Source organism: Passer montanus, unplaced genomic scaffold (genome assembly GCF_014805655.1).
Source record: "Passer montanus isolate IOZ18808 unplaced genomic scaffold, ASM1480565v1 scaffold290, whole genome shotgun sequence".
Lineage (NCBI taxonomy): Eukaryota > Metazoa > Chordata > Aves > Passeriformes > Passeridae > Passer > Passer montanus.
The window spans coordinates 20,342-34,163 of NW_024367597.1; the positions used below are offsets into that span (position 1 = coordinate 20,342).

A 13,822-nucleotide genomic window follows, 5' to 3' on the forward strand; every position below is an offset into this window, starting at 1 on the left:
GGGCAAGTCTCCTTCAGCTTTATTCTCAGCTTCAGGGTCCATCAGGCTCCTGCCAGTCACAGGGAGCTCCTGGGCAGCAGCTGAGCAGGGCCCGGTGCCAGGGGATGGCAGCCTGGAGCCATCGAAGGGACCCTGCTGTGGGCCCTGCTCCACTGCAGACCAGCAGGGAGATCTCCCTGAAACCTGGGTGCTTCAAAACTGCTGAAACTGCTTGGCCCATCTCATTGAGGCCTGGGTGCTTTAAACCTGCTGAAACTGCCTGGCCCATCTCCCTGAAACCTGCATGCTTCAAAACAGCTAAAACTGCTGGGCCCACCTCACTGAAACCTGGCTGCTTCAAACCTGTTGAAACTGCCTGGCCCATCTCATTGAGGCTTGGATCTTTCAAACCTGCTGAAACTGCTTGGCCCATCTCCCTGAAACCTGGGTGCTGAAACTGCCTGGCCTACCTGTTAGGAGCAAATCACAGCAGAGGCGTTAAAATCCAGCCAGGTGGGCCAGCCAGTTTCATGTGTTCCCCACTGAGACACAACAAAGAATAGGTGGGATGAGCCAAAGAACAGCTGGAAAAGTTTGGGTCATCAATGCTGGAAGACAAGACCTTGAGCTGATGGAAGCAGGCACTGCTCAGGGCACAGGGCCTCACCTGCACTGGGCACTCTGCCCAGAAAGGGAACCACGGACATGCTTGGGAGTGTATGGCTGACAAAAGGACAAGGCACAGTGCCGGTGGCCCTGCCACCTCCACTGCACACCCTGTGGAGCAGCCCCAGTGTGGGACTGCAACAGTTCTCTTGACAACTGATCTGGCTGGACCTTCCTAGTGCCGGCACCAGGAGAGGCCTGGGGCTCTCAACACCCTCACTCCTCCAAGAGGAGGTCCAGCTGCCACACGTAAGGACTTCCTGGGCTCTCAGGCCAGCAGGAGTGACAGAAAAATCTCTAGGCAGCCTAAAGTGCAGACAAGCCATTTGCATGATCTACCTGTATGGAACCTCAAAAGACACAAATAATCAAGATATTCTTCCCTGTAAAGCAGATTTGAACGTGGCACTGTGAACCCAAGCAAAGCCCACCCGACCTTCACTGTTAGTGGAGGTCACAAATAAGCAGAGGTTACAATCCATCAAAACTTAACTTTGGGGGGAAAAAGGTATATTTTGATATTTCTGAAGGTTTCTACGAATTTTTTTGGTTTGCATTTGTGTTTGTATGTTATTTTGGCAGACCTAGAATGTTACTGGGCCAGCCAGTTTCATGTGTTCCCCACTGAGACACAACAAAGAATAGGTGGGATGAGCCAAAGAACAGCTGGAAAAGTTTGGGTCATCAATGCTGGAAGAAAAGACCTTGAGCTGATGGAAGCAGGCACTGCTCAGGGCACAGGGCCTCACCTGCACTGGGCACTCTGCCCAGAAAGGGAACCACGGACATGCTTGGGAGTGTATGGCTGACAAAAGGACAAGGCACAGTGCCGGTGGCCCTGCTACCTGCACTGTACACCCTGTGGAGCAGCCCAGGGAGAGTGACTGCTCTCAGGGTTGTATTTATTTGAAAGTAAGTGGTTGATGCTTCCCTCTTTTCACAATGTTGAGACTTATAAAGGAAGAGGGCAAGACCTCCTGCTGGTTCAGTGTTCCTATGCTACTCTTCTAGGTTTGTTTTCTTACTAAAAACCTAGCCTTTTATCTGGTCTTAGCTGGACATGCAATAACAACTACTGAAGGTATTTTGGCAGTGTCTCAGGTACCTAGGGAATGACAAGTATGTTTGGAAAGCTCCACAGTCTGCCTGGCTTCTAAGTCACAAATGTTACAATTTGTCATGCATTTTAAACCCAGTAATTAACCAGTCAATGTTGACAGATAGGAAGCTTGTTGGAAAGTATATCAGTCAAAGAAGAAACAAGAAAAATCTTTCAAAATAAGTAGGATTCTAGAAGGCAAGATGTCCTACTTTTATGTCCTGTTGAGTAAAGTGTGAGTTACTAAGCCAAATTCAGTCATGTTTAGAAACTGTTCCCAAAGATATCAGTGCAGATGGAGAAGACATCTAAAGAGCATTTGGCTTATAAAAGACACAAATGTAGTCCAGAAGGGATCTTTTCTATTTAACAGTAATTCTGAGTTACAGAAACAACTCAAGAACAAATGCTTCATTAAATTCTCAAGCTCTTTGCCTTGTTCTAGACATTCTCAAACATTTTGTCACACCTCCTCAAAGAGTCAGAAGTGGAAAGCTTGATAATATAATTACTGAATGCATAGCAAAATTTCCATCAGAGACGTTTGGAGACACCAGGAAGGACAGTGGATATTTATTCTCACTATGGTATTACTGTTCGCTCTCAGATGACTTGTCTTATTAACATAAGCCAAATGGGTCACTGGCTGCTTGTCTCAGGGAATGTCTGGCATGAGAGATTCTGTCCATGGAGCTAAATCAACAGGGAAATGCAAGGCCAGTTACCTTCCCTCTGATGCACAGAGCTGAAGGTAGGTGCAAAGACTGCAGTTTGAGTTCCTGTGGCATCCAGCTGCTTCCTGACATCCTCAGCAATCTGGCATACTCTGGAAAGGGCACATTTCTGAATGGCTCAGCCACTTACTGCTCCAAAACAAGTCTAAACTGAAAGCAATTTGGTCCAGCCCAGGAGAAGTGGCAGGTAAAATTAGGATTAAAACCCACATCAAAAAAGAGTGTTCCTGCAGGCTGTCCTGTATAGATGCTCTTTCTCTGAGAGCTCTGAACCCACTGTCACCCTGCAGACAGCCCTTTGGCTTTTCTCCACACATACCCGCTCTTTCACAGATTTTTACAGGTCTGCATAGTTTGTTCCTGCTAAATTATTAATGGTTGTCCTGAGTCCTTTTTGTTTTGTCTTCCCCCAGGTTTTGTTTGTACGCCCTTCATAAATCAGTGTCCGTGCTAAGAATCTGGTGATGACAGAGAATAATCTTTCCTTGGTAAGCGTGTCCTCTTGTGCCCAAAATCTCTTGGTTCCCAGTGTCTTCTTGACTGGATGTGTCCTGTGTGGCATGAGAACACATTGCATAGGTTTATGTCTCAGTTTTGTGAAATGAAGAATTGTCAGATGATGATGGCTTTGGTACTTTGCCAGCTGCGTTGTTCCATTGGTTATGTTCACAATCTAACCCTGAAACTATGGGTAATTCTGTGACTATAGAGGTAAATTTGTTAAAAGAAACTTGTTAAAGAAGAACTAAGCTACTGGACAATCTGAAAATGCTCAGCTTTGTTTTGCTTCTTGGGGAATGAAATTACACACTCCTGAAGATTTGCCAAAGTCTAGAGACATTCGTGTCATGCACCTGCTCCTGTCAAAAATGGTGTTGAATTTCTTGTGTGATTTACTAACATGTCATGACTAATGGACTGCTGCTGATCCAGCATGAACTCCTGCTGCAGAGCATGAGCTGTGTTGTTAACAACCAGTGTTTGTAGGAAGTCCTTCTCCACTGCATTCTGATGCATACACTTTAAATGTATCAGATTGTATTATTCCTTCTCTCCAGGGTGTTCTTTCATTTCCTAACAATTCGATCTAGATGGATCATTTTAATTCTTATCTCTGATGATTATGAAAAAAGTAGAAAAAATATTTAGGGGTGCACTGCTACACGCTATAATGTAGCACTGTGTTTGCAAGGGAACAGGCTGGGACCCTCAGCTGTGACAGAGAATCTCATGGCCAAAGGAAGAACCGTGTACAGGAAAATATGGCAGGGACTGGATGTTTTCCTGTGGATTGTTGCTGAGATTTACAATTTCCATTGCTACAGATTGGACAAATGTTTGTCCCCTATCAATGTGGGACCTTGATGTGCCAGGAAACCAGCCTGTTCATGGTTATTCTTTTGGTGTATTGATTATTACATAATTATTTTTACTGTGCTAGGATCATCAACAACAACAACAAAAACAAATCCTAAAAAGATATTTTTTTCTGTTCTTTCATTTCCTAACAATTCGCTCTAGATGGATCATTTTAATTCTTATCTCTGATGATTATGAAAAAAGTAGAAAAAATATTTAGGGGTGCACTGCTACACGCTATAATGTAGCACTGTGTTTGCAAGGGAACAGGCTGGGACCCTCAGCTGTGACAGAGAATCTCATGGCCAAAGGAAGAACCGTGTACAGGAAAATATGGCAGGGACTGGATGTTTTCCTGTGGATTGTTGCTGAGATTTACAATTTCCATTGCTACAGATTGGACAAATGTTTGTCCCCTATCAATGTGGGACCTTGATGTGCCAGGAAACCAGCCTGTTCATGGTTATTCTTTTGGTGTATTGATTATTACATAATTAGTTTTACTGTGCTAGGATCATCAATAACAACAACAAAAACAAATCCTAAAAGATATTTTTGTTACAATGTTGAAATTATCTGACTCCATGAAAATTTGAAGAACAGTTTAAATACTTACACAGATAGAGAGTGAGGGGTTGTGATTTGTATGCTGGTCTGCTTCCAGTGAAGGGGTCCCCTACCCTGAAATGAAGTGCTATTATTCAATATTTTGCTAGTCATGATAGCCAGCAACTTATAATTGTAGCTAAAAGACAGGACACAGCTTGTGTGAACCTGGGAATTGGTTATCAAGCACCCTCTCTTGAGGACAGTGTTCTGTGTGGTTGTCAAATAAGGAATGAGGAGGCTGTCCTTCCTGCAACCTAGAATGCCTTCCCAAGATGTCAGATTGAGCCTTAAACGCTTCAGATAAAAATCCAGTTTTAATTGTTTATATTAGTCTTTCTGCAGGAAAACCATGAATTGTGCAAGGGTATGCAGTCCCTGACATAAGAGCAAAAGCGAACATTACATTTTGCCTTCCTGAATTCAGCATCTGACAGCTTAAAATTTCTGAAACAAGTTTGTTGCACTTTTGTGGTCCCTTAAAGGTGATTGTGGGATTTTTTTTTAATAGGAAAAAACCTGCAAAGTTAAAAATTAAAAATACTAGTTGGCTTTTCTCTTATAAATGGTACATTTGGGCAACACAAAATTCCCACACGTTGCACTGTGCTGAACTTTACTGCACACCCTGTAACTTACAGAGGATTATCGGGATCAAAATGGAATATTAATAGCGGTGAAATGGAAAATTAATTTCTCCTCACTTTGTGATTTGTTGCCATACATGGAGGACAGGCATCATTTTGCAGTGACACGCTATTCCTGGAGTCAGCCTGCCTGTCAGCTGGTAAGTGCTGATGTAAAGGTAACTGATCTTGGGAAAAACATGGATCCATAATAGGCATAAATATACACCTCTGAGAGAAAGCTTAAAATAGATGCATCTGATACCTTGTTTTTATTGCAGAGACTTCCAAGTCCATGATAACCTTGATGTGGAAGAGTGACAGGTATTTCTTAGAACATAAGAGCTCCATTCCCTTTCCTGTCGTCAGAGATGGATGAACACATCCCTGTTCCACAGAAACTATTTTTCTTGAGTGACTTTATTTCCTTAAGGCTAACTAGAGAAAGTGCTTTACTCTGAATAATCTAATGCCCAAAACCCCCCAGTATTACAATCAAATTGATTGACATGTAATTTAAGGATTGATATTAGAAATTTTTTTCACTCTGGGAAATGTTCACCATTTGCACATGCTGCTGGGCTCTTTCAAAATAAAGAGGAATTATGAATAAATATTATTTAAGCAGTGATAAGTAGAGGTTTGCAACCTTTAAAGGCAAATGTGTAATTTCAAAAGAAAGAGCAAAGATGAATCTCTGGGAAATGTCTGAAGAAAAGGTCTACCAGCTTTGGGTATATTCTGTGTTTTTCCACTCAATTTCATGCTCATTGCCCAGTACCTCAATGACTGTCTCTTTAGACCATGGGTAACAGATCAATTTCCTAAACCTCTGCTTTTTCCTGGCATTGCAGGAGGGGCAGGCAGGTTGTGTCTGGTGCCTTCACACACCACAAGTGCTTGTGAAAAGGAACGCCCAAAGAAGCAGCTGAAAACATCAAAGGAAGGAGAAGAGGAGGTACTGGTGGTGACTGGGAGGACAGAAAGTATTTAGGACACTCCTGAGAGAATATGTGCTCACTGGGCACTGCAGGGTTAGCTGTTTTACGAGCAGGTGACTCTTGTAAATACAGATTGAGTGTGACCTTCATGCAAGCAACTGTGAAGCATAGAGCAGTGAGATCATGGTCCTTCTCATGAGGCCAGCCTGACCCCTGAAGTGGCACAATCCTATGCAGGAACACTGTGAGTTTTGGGCAGCTTGGAAAACACTTCCAGTCAGTTTCTGTCAAGTTACTGAAAAGATCTATTTGAGAAGAAAGAAATATTTCTTTCTGAACAAGGTGGTCATTAGAGTTAATACTGAGCAGTAAAGACCTTCTTCCACTGCTTGAAAACAGCTTGAAAACTCACCTCTCTACTCCTTTTTGTTTTCTCCTGCCTCCTGGTCCATCCTGCATGTCTCTGTCTCCCTGTCTCTCTTGTTCCACCCCATCAGAATTATTAAAATGTTCATGAGAATGGATGAACTCCTTTATGATGAGATACTTAAAAAGATTGGCTTGAATGATGATGGGTCATACTTCTGAGTGATTGAAACTGATACAAGATGGATTTATTTATATAACTGAGGAGAAAAAAAAAGGCTGAAGGAAAATAGTAGGAGCAAAATGAATGAATGCAAATTGATTTTGAAAATTAGAGGTATGTTTCTGATCCTAAAAAACCTATATATCCATATTTTGAGAACTTTATAGGTAAACAAATTTTATAGAGATTAAGATCTGGAAGATGCTATAAAATTCTGATCACTGCAGTGATGAGCACTATAGCAGAAATTTTTCTCAATCCCACTTTTGGTTTTCACTATAACTTGGCAATAACTTCTGACCTGATGAGGTTACAGAATTGACTGTAGGTTAGGTTGATTGTTACAGGCAGGCTGGGGAGGTGACTGTTTCTGTGTTTCTATCCTTATTTCCAAATGACAGCAGACTTGCTTTTAAAGTAAGGCTCAATCTTGTTTTTTGTTCCAGATAGACTTCCAGGAGTTCCAATGTTCTTCTGCTCAAGAAGTTTAAGCTTTGTTATGGATAGCAAATGCATGACAGGGATATTTATCAAGCCTCTCTAGCCAGGCAGATGTGTAAAGCATAAAGTATAGTCTTAGGTAGACAAATGATATACCAAAATGCCTACTCATGAATAGCAATCTGCAAATCACAAAAATCATTTAACAAAAGCCTTCATGACATGCCAAACATTTATCACCATTAGGGAGAGAATTGCCTGGGGGAGAACAATGTGCCTTGTAAATACTGAATTTATAACAAGGGCTGGGAATTTTACACTGACTGTTGTGATTCTATATCTGCTCTTCTACAATGACTGATGGGATGGCCTCTTTCCAGAGTTAATGTTCATCATTATATTACATCACATCATTTTTTTTTAACTTTGCTTCTCTTTGTCTGTGTTGTTAGCAGGAGATTAGTTCTCCCTGTGCTTTCTGGCATGCACCTGCCTTCTCTTCTGGATGAGCTGCTCACTGGAGGTTATACAATACCATGCTAGGAAAGGGTTCATTCATGCCACATTGTACTCCTGACACTAGCAGGGGAATCACATTCTTCCTGCACATGCCACTTTGTTGGCCTGCATCAGAAGAGCCCTGGATGCTCTGCATAAAACAAAATCCAAACTTCCTTGTTATGCAGATAATCCACTGTCTACTGGCTGCCATGCCATGGGCTTTTCCCAAACTTCCCAAACAATCCAAGAAGCCATTGCATGTGTGGATTGTTTCCTGGGCATGTTAACAAGTCTTTTGCCAGGACTGCTCTGTCAGGACTGCCACATGGACGTCTCAGCTGAGGACATGAGGGAGCTGCTGCTCTGGCAGGAACTGCATGAAGCCCAGCACCTTCCTCTGAGCTAAATGCAAGTCACCATCAACAGCCCTGTTTCTCTACAGCTTTGAGGAGACTCACACCAGGTGACCAGAAATATTCTCAGAGGGGGAAAACTGTCAGATTGACCCAGAGTCAGTGATTCTTTCATAGTTTGGAGAGGGTGAGTTACTTCAGCTGCACTGCACTGTCTTCCAAGGCTCCTCTCTGCCCCAGTTTTCCCTTCCTTCTATCCCTGTCCCTCAGGACATGATGATGCTGTTCTGACCCAGGGCTGACTGAGCCATGCTGACTGTGGTAGGCAGGTTCCAGGCTCTCCCACTCCTCCCTGTTCAGTGGGTCTGGGATGACAGCAGAAGAGGATGAGAGCACCCCTACTCACTAACCCCTACCCCCAGAATTTTGGGGAAATGCTTGGTTGAGCAGCAATCAAGGGAGGATAGAACGTGTCTAAGCACAGAGCATATTGTTGTGTGAAATCTTCCACAGGAAAATTCAGGAAATTCCCTGACAATTTTGCTGCATTAGTGCCTACTACAAGTTTTGATACTGAAGATGAGGGTGGGGGCAGTGGGAGGATAGCACAGAGAAGCTCATGCAGACATTTCTTAGGGTATCTGTGATGTGCCCAACATATTCCCTAAGGAGCCACACAGGAGATGTCTATCCAAGGGAATTCTATGGAAACCAGACAAGGGGGATATTTCTATCACCTCACTCCGCCTGCCAAAAAAAGAAAAGGTGTCCCCCCCACCTACATGGAAAAGCAGCACTGGAAAAATCTGTTTTCCAGGAATTTTTTCAGTACAACAGCCTACGAAGGTTTTCACCTCTTCTGTACATTCATGCAGAAATTTCTTCTCAAGAAGAGTTCAAGCTCTGCACAGCCACTGCACGATTGACACAGAAAGAAAATATGAGAGTAACATAAATAGTGTGCAGGCAAATGTGGGTGTACTTTCATTTTTTCATTAATTTACATTTCAGTTTCCTGAATTTGGAAGACCCCCACATTTTAGCATAATTTATGATGTCCTGAATTGTATAAATCTTGGTGTTCTTTTTATAGGAACAGATTATATACTCTGTGCAGCTGACAGAGACAAATGCCACACTTACTCCCTGGAGAATTCTAATCTCCCCCTCAAATTTTAAGATGTCAGTGAAAAACAATCCTCCTGTTTCTGAAACACAACCCGAAGGAGCAATGATACTACCATCCATAAAAATAACTGGTCTGGGATCCTTAGGGATGTATCACTGACAGAATTGTTCAGGCCAAGACAGTGCAGATGTCCACATCATAAATCTGGAAAGGTTATGGTTCATGCATGGCAGCAAATAGAGGAGAGAATGTTCATGGCCCAAACAGTACCTCCCTGATGAGAAGAACAATCCTTTGGAGACCATTTAGTGTCACATATTCCTCAAAACACTTGTAATTTATCTACACAGCTCATCACCACCAATGCAGTGGCTACTGAAGGTTTTCATTCATTCAAAAATCTGCCAGACAAATCCATGAGAGGAAAACCAGGTGCAGACTCCTGATCCCACACAGAACAAAGACAGCAGGACTGGGATGTGCCTGAGCCAGGAGCACTTGAGGAATGGGGAAGTGTTAAGAAAAAGCCTCAGCACATCTGCCTGTCTCATCATTACTGTGTTTTTCAGCCTCAGAAAGTTGCTGCAGCCAGGGCCAGCTGGGGCCTCTTCCTGCCTGGGCAAAGCAGCTCGTGCCATGCCCAGTGATTCTGGCTCCAGGCTGATGTGGGTTTCAAACTTGGCAAGTCAAGTTTGCAAAGTGCATGAGACAGAGCCTGGGGAGGCATCATGATGTAGGATGGATTTGTAAGGATCTAAAGCACCTGAAAGCAAGTGGGTGGCTCACTAGTGCCCCTTGGGTGCTGGCCAACGCCCAAGAGCTTTAAATTGAACTCTTCCAAGCTCCTCCCTTAAGGGAGTTTCTTTGCTCTACTGTGGTCTCACAAACTCCTCTTTACCCCTTGAGTCACTAATTTCTGAATGTGTAATGTAGGAATAACACAGAATATTTCAAAAGAGCCACCCGTGTGCTCCCTTACAGTTTCCAAAGTACAACACTGGTACACTCCACATCACTGTGCCTGTTTGGGAAACCCACAGAACACGTGATTTTTGCAAATGCTCTCAGCTCTTATTTTCAGTCACTCTTTGCTGCTGTGCTCTCATCTTACCTCTGAACTAATGGTGGATTGTTTTATTTACTGCAGTGTTACACAGCCCATATGGATCAAATATTAAGTTACCATCTCAGTTGTCAAGACAGCAACAAACAATTCTGGTTTTCATGCTATAATGCAGATTTTCCAGCAGTCACAGCTAACTTGGTACACCTGTGACTGGGTATAGATGCAAGGGATTTAATGAGTAGTACAGGCTTCTCCCATGAGGCGTGTGGTGTTCCCTATTTCTCAGAAGAGTTATTGCAAGAACTCTGCCAATTAAAAAAGTGACATCATACCTCCTGTTGCTCTTTCACCCTGGGATTTCCTATTCGTTTCTTTAATTAGAGCTTTTTTGCTGGCCTTGAGCTGACTGAATATTGATGCCAAATATATGTTTTAAGGCTGAAGAACTGGCAAGTTGCTAGTCCAGTAAAAAGCACATCTATTATCTTCTATTCTCCCTTCCTATTGCCTTTTTACTCCTCCTACATTGCAGATCAGAAAAGATATCTTGACCTGAAATGTTCTCAGCAGGACAGGACTACACCTACACCAAACCTTCATCACCTATAATCCAGACAACCAACTGAGCCAGCAATGGGCAGCAGTGCCACTCACACCCAGATGCTGGGGGATCCCTCAGGGGCCCTTTCTCCACCTGCAGAGAGTTTGCAAACTCTGTCTGCTCTTCCTCAGTGTGACTTGTCTCCTGTGGGAAAGCAGCAGCTGGTTAGAGCCAGGATTTTCATTTGCTTAAGGTAACAAGCAGCCAGCAGCTGACGGGAAAGGCTCCAGCAAGCAAACCAGTGCACCCATTTTCGAGCCAGAATGCATCTATTACTTAGCTTTTTAATGCTTTTTGGATGATGGAGGTGCATGATTCCCTTATGCTGGAACATTCTTCCTTAAATATTCACAGTATCTCCTCTCCCATTTTCTTGGCTACAGGATACAGGAGCCCAGATGAGAGATTTCTTGTCTATGACACACCTGCTTTCATACTGTGTCTCTCTTTAAAGGCTTCATTTTATTAATACTTACAGGAAATAGTGACATATGGAAAGACAGGTTTTTGCTCTCTACTTGTTAGAGCTTGAATTCCCAACTGGGAAAGACTTTGGTCTTGGTTGCCACCATGAATTATCCCTGCCTTGTCTAGCTGGGACTACAGTAGCTCAAGAACAGTATTGGGCACGGCTATCCATGGAGTCTGTTTTCTTATCCCTTAACTCTAACTTCCACTAGATAGATAAGAGTGTCACTGACACGATAAGCACCAGGACTCTCCGTGTTCACTGAGGCACAGGATTGCTACCACAGCTATTAACAGAAGAAATCTGAATGCAAGGGCAACAAAAAGGAAATCTGAACGAGCTGGGAGTTACACACCCCTGGATGTGCACAAACAACTGCATTTGTCATGTCTGAGAACAGTCTGAATGCATGTGAATCACTAAAACTCTCCTTTGGAAGGAGAAAAACTCCATTAACTGCAATAAGCTTTATCTGACAAGCCCTATTCATTCAAAGCTGCAGACAGATTAAATCTCTGTCACTGGTATCCCTTAACTTATTGCAAAGGTGCAATCCGTGACTCACTCATAGGGCTCTGATGGAGATTTTGAAAGATAAGACTCCTTGTGAGCCACAGAGGTATTGCTCTCATTAGTTACTGCCAGCCAGCTACTAATTAGCTGCTGATTGAACAGTTGAGACAGTTCACACAATTTTCAAAGGTTACAACCACCCATTTGTCCAGCCCATCCTCAGCTTCCAAATGAGATGCCTGTAAGACACACTGTGAAAACACTTCACACAGCCTCAGGGTGTTCAGCAAGGTATTTAATATAATTTGTTATTTCCACCTCTATCTCCTCATCCACACACTCAAGTCAAGTTTCTAGTTTGTGAGCTGAATGGTGCCAAGATAAAAACATGGATGGGGGCTTAGGAGGTGTCCTAAAGGGCTACAGACTAGTAATGTTGAGATGCCTCCACTTTCCCGCTTGACTGCTGCCTTGCTGTAATTCCTGCTCCTGAATTCAGTCAGTCACAGAACACGGGGCAGGAGAAGCCATGGTTAAGAGCTGGCAAAGGGTGAGGCAGCTGCCCCGTCTTTCTCTTAAGAAGGATTTATTTTCAGCACAATAAAATCCTCCCTCTTCCATAGGAATTTCAGCACTGCAGATCCTTGCCCCCTCCTTGCTACTGTGCAGTAGCTGTAGTCTGGACTCCAGCCTGTAGCTGGAGTCTACCCTCAGTCTGCCTCTTCTCTTTTGGCTCCCCTGTGTTTTGCATCCAGCTGTAGTGGAGCCCAGCCCTGAAGGGATGGAAGCATTGTCAGAAAGTTAATAGAGGCACAATGGATTTTAATTCCCTTTTTTCATCAAGGTGTTGTTGCTTTTTCCAGCAGGTCCTTCCTTTCCCAAGGATAGATACTGCTGTTGCTCCTCCAGAGCTTTCCAGAGTAACACTGCAGCTCTACTAGTAAATTAAACATGTCCAGGAACTTAGGCCAATTGGCATGGAACTGTTCGTGCTTATAGAAGTAAACTATTTCTGTATCAAGCATGGTGAGGCTGGATGCAGACTGTATTGGGAAGGGTCCCAGAAAATGCCAGCTGTCCAGTTATGCCTTTAAATCAGTTTAGGAGATGAGTTCTTGGCACAGGTCAAAAGCTTGACAAGAAATTTGCTAATGATTTATCAGTATAAGTGATTGGCTTCCCCTGTCTGCAGATGTTCCCTGGCACGAGGCAGTGTTCTAGGAAAGGCAGCATGAAATGGACTTTTCCCCACTAGGACAAGAGATAACAGACTTAAACTAAAAAAAGAATTATGTATTAGACATTAGAGAGAAATTCTTCCCTGTGAGGGTGGGCAGGCCCTGGCACAGGCTGCTCAGAGAAGCTGTGGCTGCCCCTGGATCCCTGGAAGTATGTAAGGCCAAGTTGGAGGGGGCTCAGAGCAGCCTGGGGTAGTGGAAGCTGTCCCTGTCCTCTTTCAGGAGCTGTCAGCTGGGATTTGCTAGATCAAGACGACCAGATTTGTGAGGAGTAATGACAGTCCACCAAAACAACTAAGACATCAAAATGTCTTTTTATATTGAAAGTTTTTCTAGTAGTTTGCAATGCAATTATGTGGTAGTTAGAAACACTCAGAGTAATGCCCTTTCCCTCTATTATGCTTAGAGTGAACAGATATTATGCTGCCTGCCCATACCTTTTGTCATCCTGCTTTGTTGAAGGTTATAGGGAAGTGATGATGACTTCAGCATCACTCAATCACACAGTGTCAAATAAGATAAATCTGGACACATTAATTCAGCTTTTCATTCCAGCTATTTAATTATCCTGTTACTTTGTTCTGATATTGAAACCATCATAATTTAAATCTCACTCCATAATGAAATATATCTAGCTATAGATTATCAGAATTTAATCAGTCCTTGAGTTCATCAGAGAGTTGAATGTTTCCTACAAGACACGAGGCTGAAGTGCTCCCAAGCTATTAGTTAAGCTGTCTCTAAATTATCACCTGCTTTTGAAAGAAATAGGACTTCCCATTCCTGGTGAGATGCTGGCATTGCAGGAGCATGTTTACAGCACTAACTACTGAGAAGGCACGATTTCTGTCATATGATACATCTTTGGGACTATGACTCTCCTTGCTACTCAGGTGGACAGAGCATGCCAGA

At 43.2% G+C, this 13,822-nt stretch overlaps 1 long non-coding RNA gene across 3 annotated transcripts; it reads left to right on the plus strand.

The window, feature by feature from the left end:
• Positions 1 to 2,314: 2,314 nt before the first annotated feature.
• Positions 2,315 to 6,524, plus strand: LOC120504459. 3 transcript variants are annotated; one of them, XR_005628031.1, is made up of 6 exons: positions 2,315 to 2,495; positions 2,892 to 2,966; positions 5,179 to 5,230; positions 5,351 to 5,393; positions 5,924 to 6,027; positions 6,143 to 6,524. It is a non-coding gene; the product is annotated as an uncharacterized LOC120504459 (long non-coding RNA). The 3 variants fall into 3 exon arrangements; XR_005628030.1 differs by having other exon boundaries at positions 5,924 to 6,524; XR_005628032.1 differs by lacking the exon at positions 2,315 to 2,495 and adding an exon at positions 2,544 to 2,665 and having other exon boundaries at positions 5,924 to 6,524.
• The last annotated feature ends 7,298 nt before the right edge of the window (positions 6,525 to 13,822 follow it).